This window comes from Streptopelia decaocto, assembly GCF_964273445.1.
Source record: "Streptopelia decaocto genome assembly, contig: HAP1_SCAFFOLD_487, whole genome shotgun sequence".
Lineage (NCBI taxonomy): Eukaryota > Metazoa > Chordata > Aves > Columbiformes > Columbidae > Streptopelia > Streptopelia decaocto.
This window is the reverse complement of record NW_028115337.1, coordinates 18,780-31,693: the sequence shown is the minus strand read 5'-3', so window position 1 is coordinate 31,693 and position 12,914 is coordinate 18,780. Positions and strand designations below refer to the sequence as shown.

The 12,914-nt window shown below is 64.8% G+C and overlaps 1 long non-coding RNA gene across 1 annotated transcript in view; it reads right to left on the bottom strand.

Annotated features, from left to right (window-relative positions):
• Positions 1–1,136, bottom strand: part of LOC309452807 — a 33,866-nt gene extending 32,730 nt beyond the window's left edge. Inside the window, exons 1-2 of the long non-coding RNA XR_014186630.1 lie at positions 1,095–1,136; positions 854–908 (exon numbers count right to left, since the gene is read on the bottom strand). This is a non-coding gene — a long non-coding RNA (uncharacterized lncRNA). The remainder of the gene's footprint in view (positions 1–853; positions 909–1,094) is intronic.
• Between the last annotated feature and the right edge of the window lie 11,778 nt (positions 1,137–12,914).

The window sequence follows — 12,914 nt, the reverse complement described above, 5'->3', positions numbered from 1 at the left end:
GACCCAGGAGTCCGGGAGGGACCCAGGAGTCCGGGAGGGACCCAGGAGTTCGGGAAGGACCCAGGAGTTCGGGAGGGACCCAGGAGTTCGGGAAGGACCCAGGAGTTCGGGAAGGACCCAGGAGTTCGGGAGGGACCCAGGAGTTCGGGAGGGGACCCAGGAGTTCGGGAGGGACCCAGGAGTTCGGGAGGGACCCAGGAGTTCGGGAGGGGACCCAGGAGTTCGGGAGGGACCCAGGAGTTCGGGGGGACCCAGGAGTTCGGGAAGGACCCAGGAGTTCGGGAGGGGACCCAGGAGTTCAGGGGGGACCCAGGAGTTCGGGGGGACCCAGGTGTTCGGGAGGGACCCAGGAGTGCCCCAAGGGACCCAGGAGTTCGGGAGGGGACCCAGGAGTCCGGGAAGGACCCCGGCGTCCGGGAAGGACCCAGGAGTCCGGGAAGGACCCAGGTGTTCGGGAGGGACCCAGGAGTTCGGGAGGGACCCAGGAGTTCGGGAAGGACCCAGGCGTCCGGGAAGGACCCAGGAGTTCGGGAGGGACCCAGGAGTTCGGGAAGGACCCAGGAGTTCGGGGGGACCCAGGAGTTCGGGAAGGACCCAGGAGTTCGGGGGGACCCAGGAGTTCGGGAAGGACCCAGGAGTTCGGGAGGGACCCAGGAGTTCGGGAGGGACCCAGGCGCCCAGGGTTCATTTTTGGGGCGCTGCCCTCAGGATTTTGGGGGCGGTGACGCCATTGCCCCTTCCGGTCCGACTGGTCCAGCGGGCAGCTCGCCCGGATGCCTGGGTCCCTTCCGGCGCCGGACGCCTGGGTCCCCCGGGGGTCACCCGTGTGTCCCCCCCCGTCCCCCCCACTCACGGAGCAGCAGCAGCAGGAGGGCGGGGCCGGGGGGGCGGGGCTCCGCATGGGGGTCCTGGGGGGACACAAGGGGTTGGGGGTCAATGGGGGCTGGGGGGGCCCTGTGGGGCTAAGGGGGGGATCTGGGGGAACAGGGGGGTCTGGGGGGGTCATTGGGGGTCAATGGGGGCTGGGGGGGCCCTGTGGGGCTAAGGGGGGGATCTGGGGGAACAGGGGGGTCTCTGGGGGTCCCCGTGGGTACCTGTGTGTCCCTGTCCGTGTGTCCCTGTCCGTGTGTCCGTGTGTCCCTGTCCGTGTGTCCCCGGGGTACCTGTGTGTTCCTGTCCGTGCGACCCTGCCTCCCACACCGAGGGTGGGGGGGTGCGGCGGGCGCACCGGCCAATCAGCGCGCGGGGCGGCTCAGCGCGGGCGGGGCAGTGGGAGGAGCGGCGGGAGCTTTGGCCCAATGGGCGGGCGCGGCGAGGCGGGGCGGACCAATGGGAAGGGCGGCGATGGCGGCGCCGTCTATGTACGCGCTGCGCGTGGAGCGGGAGCACGCGCGGGACCCCGCCTACCGCGCCGCGTGCGCCCTGGCGCCCGCCGTGTCCTGCACGCGCGTGTTCGGCTCCCGGTAACCGGGAAATGGGGGGGGGGGGGGAAGGCGGGGGCGGGAGCCGGCGCGCGGGTAAACAGCGCCACGCGGCGCGGGGGGCGGGGCTTTGGCGGCGGCCAATGGCGCGCGGCCGAGCCGGGGGGCGAGGCTTCGCGGCGGCCAATGGCGGGAGGAGCATGGGGAGGGCTTTGGGCGCTAAGGGGGCGGGGCTTGCGGGGGCGTGGTCACGCTCACTGTATGGGCATGTGGGCGTGTCTCGGCGGGTGGGGGCGTGGTCACACTCACTGTATGGGCATGGTGGGCGTGTCTCGGCGGGTGGGGGCGTGGTCACACTCACTGTATGGGCATGGTGGGCGTGTCTCGGCGGGTGGGGGCGTGGCCTCGGGCTGGTGCAGCAGCCCGATCAAATCTATGGGGCCCGGACGCCTGGGTCCCTCCTGAATCAAATCTATGGGGCCCGGACGCCTGGGTCCCCTTAGCGGAGGGTCCCCTGGACTCCTGGGTCCATCCCCCAGAAACCCGGGTCCCCGCCGGGACACCTGGGTTCCCCTCCCGGACGCCTGGGTCCCTTTGGAGACGGTCCCCCGGATGCCTGGGTCCGTTGTTCCTCCCCCTCCCGTTTCAACTGTCCTGGGGGTTGTTGCGACAGCAGGGTGGGGGATGGGGGTCCCTCCCGGACGCCTGGGTCCCCTCCCGAACTCCTGGGTCCCCCCGGACTCCTGGGTCCCCCCGGAATGGCTGTGGGAGGAGCCAAGGGGCTGCTCATGAATATGCAGGGACTCATTTGCATGTTTCTCACCTGGGGGAACCTCCCCAGCTGGAATTTCAGCGTCTGTGGGGAAAAATAATCCATAAAAATGCCGGTGGCAGAACCTGGGAGCGACCCCCGCTCCCCAACGAGGGACCCAGGAGTTCGGGAGGGACCCAGGAGTTCGGGAGGGACCCAGGTGTCCGGGAAGGACCCAGGCATCCGGGGTTCGTTTTTGGGGCGCTGCCCTCAGGATTTTGGGGGCGGTGACGCCATTGCCCCTTCCGGTCCGACTGGTCCAGCGGGCAGCTCGCCCGCACGCCTGGGTCCCTTCCGGCGCCGGACGCCTGGGTCCCCCGGGGGTCACCCGTGTGTCCCCCCCCGTCCCCCCCACTCACGGAGCAGCAGCAGCAGGAGGGCGGGGCCGGGGGGGCGGGGCTCCGCATGGGGGTCCTGGGGGGACACAAGGGGTTGGGGGTCAATGGGGGCTGGGGGGTCCCTGTGGGGCTGAGGGGGGGATCTGGGGGTACAGGGGGGTCTGGGGGGGTCATTGGGGGTCAATGGGGGCTGGGGGGCCCTGTGGGGCTAAGGGGGGGGATCTGGGGGTACAGGGGGATCTGGGGGGGTCATTGGGGGTCAATGGGGGGATCTGGGGGTCTGTGTGGGTCTGGGGGTACATGGGGGTCTCTGGGGGTCCCCGTGGGTACCTGTGTGTCCCTGTCCGTGCGTCCCTGTCCGTGCGTCAATGTCCGTGTGTCCCTGTGTCCCTGTCCGTGTGTCCTGTCCGTGTGTCCGTGTGTCCTGTCCGTGCGTCCCTGTCCGTGTGTCCGTGCGTCCCTGTCCGTGCGCCCCTGTCCGTGTGTCCGTGTGTCCCTGTCCGTGCGTCCCTGTCCGTGTGTCCGTGTGTCCTGTCCGTGTGTCCTGTCCGTGCGTCCCTGTCCGTGTGTCCGTGTGTCCCTGTCCGTGCGTCCCTGTCCGTGCGTCCCTGTCCGTGTGTCCTGTCCGTGTGTCCTGTCCGTGTGTCCTGTCCGTGTGTCCCTGTCCGTGTGTCCGTGTGTCCCTGTCCGTGCGTCCCTGTCCGTGTGTCCCTGTCCGTGTGTCCCTGTCCACAGTTCCCAGCAGACCCCGCGGCCGCGTCGGGGCGGGGCGCGGCGGCCGGCCAATCAACGTGCGGGCCGCCTCGGCGAGGGTGGGGGGGTGCGGCGGGCGCACCGGCCAATCAGCGCGCGGGGCAGTGGGAGGAGCGGCGGGAGCTTTGGCCCAATCGGCGGGCGCGGCGGGGCGGGGCGGACCAATGGGAAGGGCGGCGATGGCGGCGCGCGCGGCGGGGTGCCTGGCCGGGCTGGCGCTGTCCCTGTACGCGCTGCGCGTGGAGCGGGAGCACGCGCGGGACCCCGCCTACCGCGCCGCGTGCGCCCTGGCGCCCGCCGTGTCCTGCGCGCGCGTGTTCGGCTCCCGGTGACCGGGAAATGGGGGGGGGGGGGGGAAGGCGGGGGCGGGAGCCGGCGCGCGGGTAAACAGCGCCACGCGGCGCGGGGGGCGGGGCTTTGGCGGCGGCCAATAGCGAGAGGAGCGGGGGGAGGGCTTTGGGCGCTAAGGGGGCGGGGCTTGCGGGGGCGTGGTCACGCTCACTGTATGGGCATGTGGGCGTGTCTCGGCGGGTGGGGGCGTGGTCACACTCACTGTATGGGCATGGTGGGCGTGTCTCGGCGGGTGGGGGCGTGGTCACGCTCACTGTATGGGCATGTGGGCGTGTCTCGGCGGGTGGGGGCGTGGTCACACTCACTGTATGGGCATGGTGGGCGTGTCTCGGCGGGTGGGGGCGTGGTCACGCTCACTGTATGGGCATGTGGGCGTGTCTCGGCGGGTGGGGGCGTGGTCACACTCACTGTATGGGCATGGTGGGCGTGTCTCGGCGGGTGGGGCCGTGGCCTCCGGCTGGTGCAGCAGCCTGATCAAATCTATGGCGCCCGGACGCCTGGGTCCCTTATTGGGCAACTCTATGGGGCCCGGACGCCTGGGTCCCTCCTCGGTCAAATCTATGGGGCCCGGACACCTGGGTCCCTCCTTGGTCAAAGCTATGGGGCCCGGACGCCTGGGTCCCTCCTCGGTCAAATCTATGGGGCCCGGACGCCTGGGTCCCTGTTTGTTCAAACTATGGGGCCCGGACGCCTGGGTCCCTCCTCAGTCAAATCTATGGGGCCCGGACGCCTGGGTCCCTTCTCGGTCAAATCTATGGGGCCCGGACGCCTGGGTCCCTCTTCGGTAAAATCTATGGGGCCCGGACGCCTGGGTCCCTCCTGAATCAAATCTATGGGGCCCGGACGCCTGGGTCCCTCATCCATCAAACCTATGGGGCCCGGACGCCTGGGTCCCTTCGCTGTAAAATCTATGGGGCCCGGACGCCTGGGTCCCTCCCTGTTCAAATCTATGGGGCCCGGACGCCTGGGTCCCTCCTTATTCAAATCTATGGCGCCCGAACGCCTGGGTCCCTTTTCGGTCAAATCTATGGGGCCCGGACGCCTGGGTCCCTCCTCGATCAAATCTATGGGGCCCGGACGCCTGGGTCCCTTCTCGGTCAAATCTATGGGGCCGGACGCCTGGGTCCCTCATCCATCAAATCTATGTGGCCCAGACACCTGGGTCCCTCCTCGGTCAAATCAATGGCGCCCGGACGCCTGGGTCCCTCTTCATTCCAATATCTATGGGCCCCGGAAGCCTGGGTCCATCCATCAAATCTATGGGGCCCGGACGCCTGGGTCCATTCTCAGTCAAATCTATGGGGCCAGGACGCCTGGGTCCCTCCCCGTTCTAAGCTATGGGGCCCGGACGCCTGGGTCCCTCTTTGGTCAAATCTATGGGGCCCGGACGCCTGGGTCCCTTCGCTATCAAATCTATGGGGCCCGGACGCCTCGGTCCGTTCTCTATCAAATCTATGGGGCCAGGACGCCTGGGTCCCTTCTTTGTCAAGTCTATGGGGCCCGGACGCCTGGGTCCCTTCTTTGTCAAGTCTATGGGGCCCGGACGCCTGGGTCCCTTCGCTATCAAATCTATGGGGCCCGGACGCCTGGGTCCCTTCGCTATCAAATCTATGGGGCCCGGACGCCTGGGTCCCTACTCAGTCTAATCTATGGGGCCCGGACGCCTGGGTCCCTTCTCTATCAAATCTATGGGGCCCGGACGCCTGGGTCCCTCCTCACTGCAATAATCTATGGGGCCCGGACTCCTGGGTCCCTCCTCTGTAGAATCTATGGGACCCGGACGCCTGGGTCCCTCCTCAGTCAAATCTATGGGGCCCGGATGCGTGGGTCCCTCCTTGGTCGAATCCACGGGGCCCGGACGCCTGGGTCCCTTCTCGGTCAAATCTATGGGGCCCGGACGCCTGGGTCCCTCCCCGTTGAAATCAATGGGGCCCGGACGCCTGGGTCCCTTCTCACTCTAATCTATGGGGCCCGGACGCCTGGGTCCCTTCTTCTTCAAATCTATGGGGCCCGGACGCCTGGGTCCCTCATATGTCAAATCTATGGGGCCCGGACGCCTGGGTCCCTTCTTGGTCAAATCTATGGGGCCTGGACGCCTGGGTCCCTTCTCGGTCAAATCTATGGGGCCCGGACGCCTCGGTCCCTCCTCGGTCAAATCTATGGGGCCCGGACGCCTGGGTCCCTCATATGTCAAATCTATGGGGCCCGGACGCCTGGGTCCCTTTTCGGTCAAATCTATGGGGCCCGGACGCCTGGGTCCCTTCTTGGTCTAATCTATGGGGCCCGGACGCCTGGGTCCCTCCCCATTACAATCTATGGGACCCGGACGCCTGGGTCCCTTCTCTGTAAAATCTATGGGGCCCGGACGCCTGGGTCCCTTCGCTATCAAATCTATGGGGCCCGGACACCTGGGTCCGTTCTCTATCAAATCTATGGCGCCCGGACGCCTGGGTCCCTTCTCAGTCAAATCTATGGGGCCCGGACGCCTGGGTCCCTTCTTTGTCAAGTCTATGGGGCCCGGACGCCTGGGTCCCTACTCAGTCTAATCTATGGGGCCCGGACGCCTGGGTCCCTCCTCACTGCAATAATCTATGGGGCCCGGACTCCTGGGTCCCTCCTCGGTCGAATCTATGGGACCCGGACGCCTGGGTCCCTCCTTGGTCAAATCTATGGGGCCCCGACGCCTGGGTCCCTCCCCGTTGAAATCAATGGGGCCCGGACGCCTGGATCCCTTCTCACTCTAATCTATGGGGCCCGGACGCCGGGGTCCCTTCTTTTTCAAATCTATGGGGCCCGGACGCCTGGGTCCCTCCTCAGTCAAATCTATGGGACCCGGACGCCTGGGTCCCTCCTCAGTCAAATCTATGGGGCCCGGACGCCTGGGTCCCTTCTCGGTCAAATCTATGGGGCCCGGACGCCTGGGTCCCTCCCTGTTCAAATCTATGGGGCCCGGACGCCTGGGTCCCTCCTTATTCAAATCTATGGGGCCCGGACGCCTGGGTCACTCCCCTTTTCAATCTATGGGGCCCGGACGCCTGGGTCCCTCCTCGTTCAAATCTATGGGGCCCGGACGCCTGGGTCCCTCCCCAGTGCAATCTATAGGTCTCGGACGCCTGGGTCCCTTCTCGATCAAATCTATGGGGCCCGGATGCTTGGGTCCCTCCCCGTTCAAATCTATGGGGCCCGGACGCCTGGGTCCCTCATACGTGAAATCTATGGGGCCCGGATGCCTGGGTCCATTCTCAGTCAAATCTATGGGGCCCGGATGCTTGGGTCCCTCCCCGTTCAAATCTATGGGGCCCGGACGCCGGGGTCCCTCCCCGTTCAAATCTATGGGGCCCGGACGCCTGGGTCCCTTCTCGGTCTAATCTATGGGGCCGGACGCCTGGGTCCCTCTTCGGTCAAATCTATGGGGCCCGGACGCCTGGGTCCCTTCTTGGTCAAATCTATGGGGCCCGGACGCCTGGGTCCCTCCCCATTCAAATTTATGGGGCCCGGACGCCTGGGTCCCTCATACGTGAAATCTATGGGGCGCGGACGCCTGGGTCCCTTATTGGTCAAATCTATGGGGCCCGGACGCCTGGGTCCCTCCTCAGTGCAATCTATGGGGCCCGGACGCCTGGGTCCCTCTTTAGTCAGATCTATGGGGCCCGGACGCCTGGGTCCGTCCTCGGTCAAATCTATGGGGCCCGGACGCCTGGGTCCCTCTTTGGTCAAATCTATGGGGCCGGGACGCCTGGGTCCCTCCTTGGTCAAATCTATGGGGCCCGGACGCCTGGGTCCCTCATCCATCAAATCTATGGGGCCCGAACTCCTGGGTCCCTCCTCGGTCAAATCTATGGGGCGGACGCCTGGGTCCCTCACCAGTGTAATCAATGGGGCCTGGACGCCTGAGTCCCTCCTCGGTCAAATCTATGGGGCCCGGACGCCTGGCTCCTTTCCCTCTAAAATCTATGGGGCCCGGACGCCTGGGTCCCTGTTTGGTCAAATCTATGGGGCCCGGACGCCTGGGTCCCTCCTCGCTAAAAATCTATGGGGCCCAGACACCTGGGTCCCTCCTCGGTCAAATCAATGGGGCCCGGACGCCTGGGTCCCTCTTCATTCCAATATCTATGGGCCCCGGAAGCCTGGATCCATCCATCAAATCTATGGGGCCCGGACGCCTGGGTCCATTCTCAGTCAAATCTATGGGGCCTGGACGCCTGGGTCCCTCTTTGGTCAAATCTATGGGGCCCGGACGCCTGGGTCGCTCCTCGGTCAAATCTATGGGGCCCGGACGCCTGGGTCCCTCCTTATTCAAATCTATGGCGCCCGAACGCCTGGGTCCCTTTTCGGTCAAATCTATGGGGCCCGGACGCCTGGGTCCCTTCGCTATCAAATCTATGGGGCCTGGACGCCTGGGTCCCTTCTCGGTCAAATCTTTGGGGCCTGGACGCCTGGGTCCCTTATTTCTCAAATCTATGGGGCCCGGACGCCTGGGTCCCTCATCCGTCAAATCTATGGGGCCCGGATGCCTGGGTCCCTCCTCAGTCTAATCTATGGGGCCCGGACGCCTGGGTCCCTCCTCAGTGCAATCTATGGGGCCCGGACGCCTGGGTCCCTCCCCTTTTCAATCTATGGGGCCCGGACGCCTGGGTCCCTCCTCGTTCAAATCTATGGGGCCCGGACGCCGGGGTCCCTCCCCATTCAAATCTATGGGGCCCAGACGCCTGGGTCCCTTCTCGATCAAATCTATGGGGCCCGGACGCCGGGGTCCCTCCCCATTCAAATCTATGGGGCCCGGACGCCTGGGTCCCTTCGCTATCAAATCTATGGGGCCGGACGCCTGGGTCCCTCTTCGGTCAAATCTATGGGGCCCGGACCCCTGGGTCCCTCCTCGGTCAAATCTATGGGGCCCGGACGCCTGGGTCCCTTCTTGGTCAAATCTATGGGGCCCGGACGCCTGGGTCCCTCCTCAGTGCAATCTATGGGGCCCGGACGCCTGGGTCCCTTATTGGTCAAATCTATGGGGCCCGGACGCCTGGGTCCCTCCTTGGTAAATCTATGGGGCCCGGATGCCTGGGTCCCTTATCGGTCAAATCTATGGGGCCCGGACGCCTGGGTCCCTCCTCAGTCAAATCTATGGGGCCCGGACGCCTGGGTCCCTCTTTAGTCAGATCTATGGGGCCCGGACGCCTGGGTCCGTCCTCGGTCAAATCTATGGGGCCCGGACGCCTGGGTCCCTTTTCAGTCAAATCTATGGGGCCCGGACGCCTGGGTCCCTTCTCGGTCAAATCTATGGGGCCCGGACGCCTGGGTCCCTCCTCAGTCAAATCTATGGGGCCCGGACGCCTGGGTCCCTCCTCGGTCAAATCTATGGGGCCCGGACGCCTGGGTCCCTCATCCATCAAATCTATGGGGCCCGAACTCCTGGGTCCCTCCTCGGTCAAATCTATGGGGCCGGATGCCTGGGTCCCTTCTATATCAAATCTATGGGGCCCGGACGCCTGGGTCCCTCACCAGTGTAATCAATGGGGCCCGGACGCCTGGGTCCCTCCTCGGTCAAATCTATGGGGCCCGGACGCCTGGGTCCCTCATATGTCAAATCTATGGGGCCCGGACGCCTGGGTCCCTTCTTGGTCTAATCTATGGGGCCCGGACGCCTGGGTCCCTCCCCATTACAATCTATGGGACCCGGACGCCTGGGTCCCTTCTCTGTAAAATCTATGGGGCCCGGACACCTGGGTCCGTTCTCTATCAAATCTATGGGGCCAGGACGCCTGGGTCCCTTCTCAGTCAAATCTATGGGGCCCGGACGCCTGGGTCCCTTCTTTGTCAAGTCTATGGGGCCCAGACGCCTGGGTCCCTACTCAGTCTAATCTATGGGGCCCGGACGCCTGGGTCCCTCCTCACTGCAATAATCTATGGGGCCCGGACTCCTGGGTCCCTCCTCGGTCGAATCTATGGGGCCCGGACTCCAGGGTCCCTCCTCGGTCGAATCTATGGGGCCCGGACGCCTGGGTCCCTCTTCATTGCAATATCTATGGGGCCCGGACGCCTGGGTCCGTCACCAGTGCAATATCTATGGGGCCCGGACGCCTGGGTCCCTTCTCTGTCTAATCTATGGGGCCCGGACGCCTCGGTCCCTTCTATATCAAATCTATGGGGCCCGAACGCCTGGGTCCCTCTTTGGTCAAATCTATGGGGCCCGGACGCCTGGGTCCCTCATACGACAAATCTATGGGGCCCGGACGCCTGGGTCCCTTCCAGATCAAATCTATGGGGCCCGAACACCTGGGTCCCTCCTCTGTCAAATCTATGGGGCCCGGACGCCTGGGTCCCATCTATATCAAATCTATGGGGCCCGGACGCCTGGGTCCCTCTTTTGTCAAATCTATGGGGCCCGGACGCCTGGGTCCCTCCTCGGTCAAATCTATGGGGCCCGGACGCCTCGGTCCCTCTTTGGTCAAATCTATGGGGCCCGGACGCCTGGGTCCCTTCTCTGTAAAATCTATGGGGCCCGGACGCCTGGGTCCCTCCCCATTACAATCTATGGGACCCGGACGCCTGGGTCCCTTCTCTGTAAAATCTATGGGGCCCGGACGCCTGGGTCCCTTCGCTATCAAATCTATGGGGCCCGGACACCTGGGTCCGTTCTCTATCAAATCTATGGGGCCAGGACGCCTGGGTCCCTTATCAGTCAAATCTATGGGGCCCGGACGCCTGGGTCCCTTCTTTGTCAAGTCTATGGGGCCCGGACGCCTGGGTCCCTTCGCTATCAAATCTATGGGGCCCGGACGCCTGGGTCCCTTCGCTATCAAATCTATGGGGCCTGGACGCCTGGCTCACTTTGCTATCAAATCTATGGGGCCCGGACGCCTGGGTCCCTCCTTGGTCAAATCTATGGCGCCCGGACGCCTGGGTCCCTCCTTGGTCAAATCTATGGGGCCCGGACGCCTGGGTCCCTCCTTGGTCGAATCTATGGGGCCCGGACGCCTGGGTCCCTCCTCTGTCAAATCTATGGGACCCGGACGCCTGGGTCACTTATCAGTCAAATCTATGGGACCCGGACGCCTGGGTCCCTCCCCAGTGAAATCTATGGGGCCGGGACGCCTGGGTCCCTGTTTGGTCAAATCTATGGGGCCCGGACGCCTGGGTCCCTCCCCGTTCAAATCTATGGGGCCCGGACGCCTGGGTCCCTCGTTGGTCAAATCTATGGGGCCCGGACGCCGGGGTCCCTCATCCTTTAAATCTATGGGGCCCGGACGCCTGGGTCCCTCCTCTGTCAAATCTATGGGGCCCGGACGCCTGGGTCCCTCATCCGTCAAATCTATGGGGCCCGGACGCCTGGGTCCCTCCTCAGGGTAATCTATGGGGCCCGGACGCCTGGGTCCCTTATTGGTCAAATCTATGGGGCCCGGACGCCTGGGTCCCTCATCCGTCAAATCTATGGGGCCCGGACGCCTGGGTCCGTCCTGAATCAAATCTATGGGGCCCGGACGCCTGGGTCCCTCCCCGTTCAAATCTATGGGGCCCGGACGCCTGGGTCCCTCCTCAGTGTAATCTATGGGGCCCGGACGCCTGGGTCCCTCCTCAGTCAAATCTATGGGGCCCGGACGCCTGGGTCCCTTCCCTTTTCAATCTATGGGGCCCGGACGCCTGGGATCCTCCTCGTTCAAATCTATGGGGCCCGGACGTCTGGGTCCCTTTACAGTGCAATATCTATGCGGCCCGGACGCCTGGGTCCCTTATTTCTCAAATCTATGGGGCCCGGACGCCTGAGTCCCTCTGCGTTCAAATCTATGGGGCCCGGACGCCTGGGTCCCTCCTCAGTGCAATATCTATGGGGCCCGAACGCCTGGGTCCCTCCTCAGTGCAATATCTATGGGGCCCGGACGCCTGGGTCCCTTCGCTATCAAATCTATGGGGCCCGGACACCTGGGTCTGTTCTCTATCAAATCTATGGTGCCCGGATGCCTTGGTCCCTTCTTTGTCAAGTCTATGGGGCCCGGACGCCTGGGTCCCTTCTCTATCAAATCTATGGGGCCCGGACGCCTGGGTCCCTTTTCCGTGAAATCTATGGGGCCCGCACGCCTGGGTCCCTTCTGTATCAAATCTATGGGGCCCAGACACCTGGGTCCCTCCTTGGTCGAATCTATGGGGCCCGGACTCCTGGGTCCCTTATCAGTCAAATCTATGGGGCCCGGACGCCTGGGTCCCTCATACGTGAAATTTATGGGGCCCGGACGCCTGGGTCCCTCCCCAGTGAAATCTATGGGGCCCGGAAGCCTGGGTCCCTTCTCGATCAAATCTATGGGGCCCGGACGCCTGGGTCCCTTTGCTATCAAATCTATGGGGCCCGGACGCCTGGGTCCCTTCTCTGTAAAATCTATGGGGCCCGGACGCCTGGGTCCCTTATTGGTCAATTCTATGGGGCCCGGACGCCTGGGTCCCTTCTCTATCAAATCTATGGGGCCCGGACTCCTGGGTCCCTCTCTGGTCAAATCTATGGGGCCCGGACGCCTGGGTCCCTCCTCTGTCAAATCTATGGGGCCCGGACGCCTGGGTCCCTCATACGTGAAATTTATGGGGCCCGGACGCCTGGGTCCCTCCCCGTTCAAATCTATGGGGCCCGGACGCCTGGGTCCCTTCTCTATCAAATCTATGGGGCCCGGACGCCTGGGTCCCTTCTTGGTCAAATCTATGGGGCCCGGACGCCTGGGTCCCTCCCCAGTGCAATCTATGGGGCCCGGATGCCTGGGTCCCTTCTTGGTCAAATCTATGGGGCCCAGACGCCTGGGTCCCTCCTTGGTCAAATCTATGGGGCCCGGACGCCTGGGTCCCTCATACGTGAAATTTATGGGGCCCGGACGCCTGGGTCCCTCCCCGTTCAAATCTATGGGGCCCGGACGCCTGGGTCCCTTCTCTATCAAATCTATGGGGCCCGGACGCCTGGGTCCCTTCTTGGTCAAATCTATGGGGCCCGGACGCCTGGGTCCCTCCCCAGTGCAATCTATGGGGCCCGGATGCCTGGGTCCCTTCTTGGTCAAATCTATGGGGCCCAGACGCCTGGGTCCCTCCCCAGTGAAATCTATGGGGCCCGGACGCCTGGGTCCCTCCTTGGTCAAATCTATGGGGCCCGGACGCCTGGGTCCCTCCTTGGTCAAATCTATGGGGCCCGGACGCCTGGGTCCCTCCTCGGTCAAATCTATGGGGTCCGGACGCCTGGGTCCCTTATTGGTCAAATCTATGGGGCCCGGA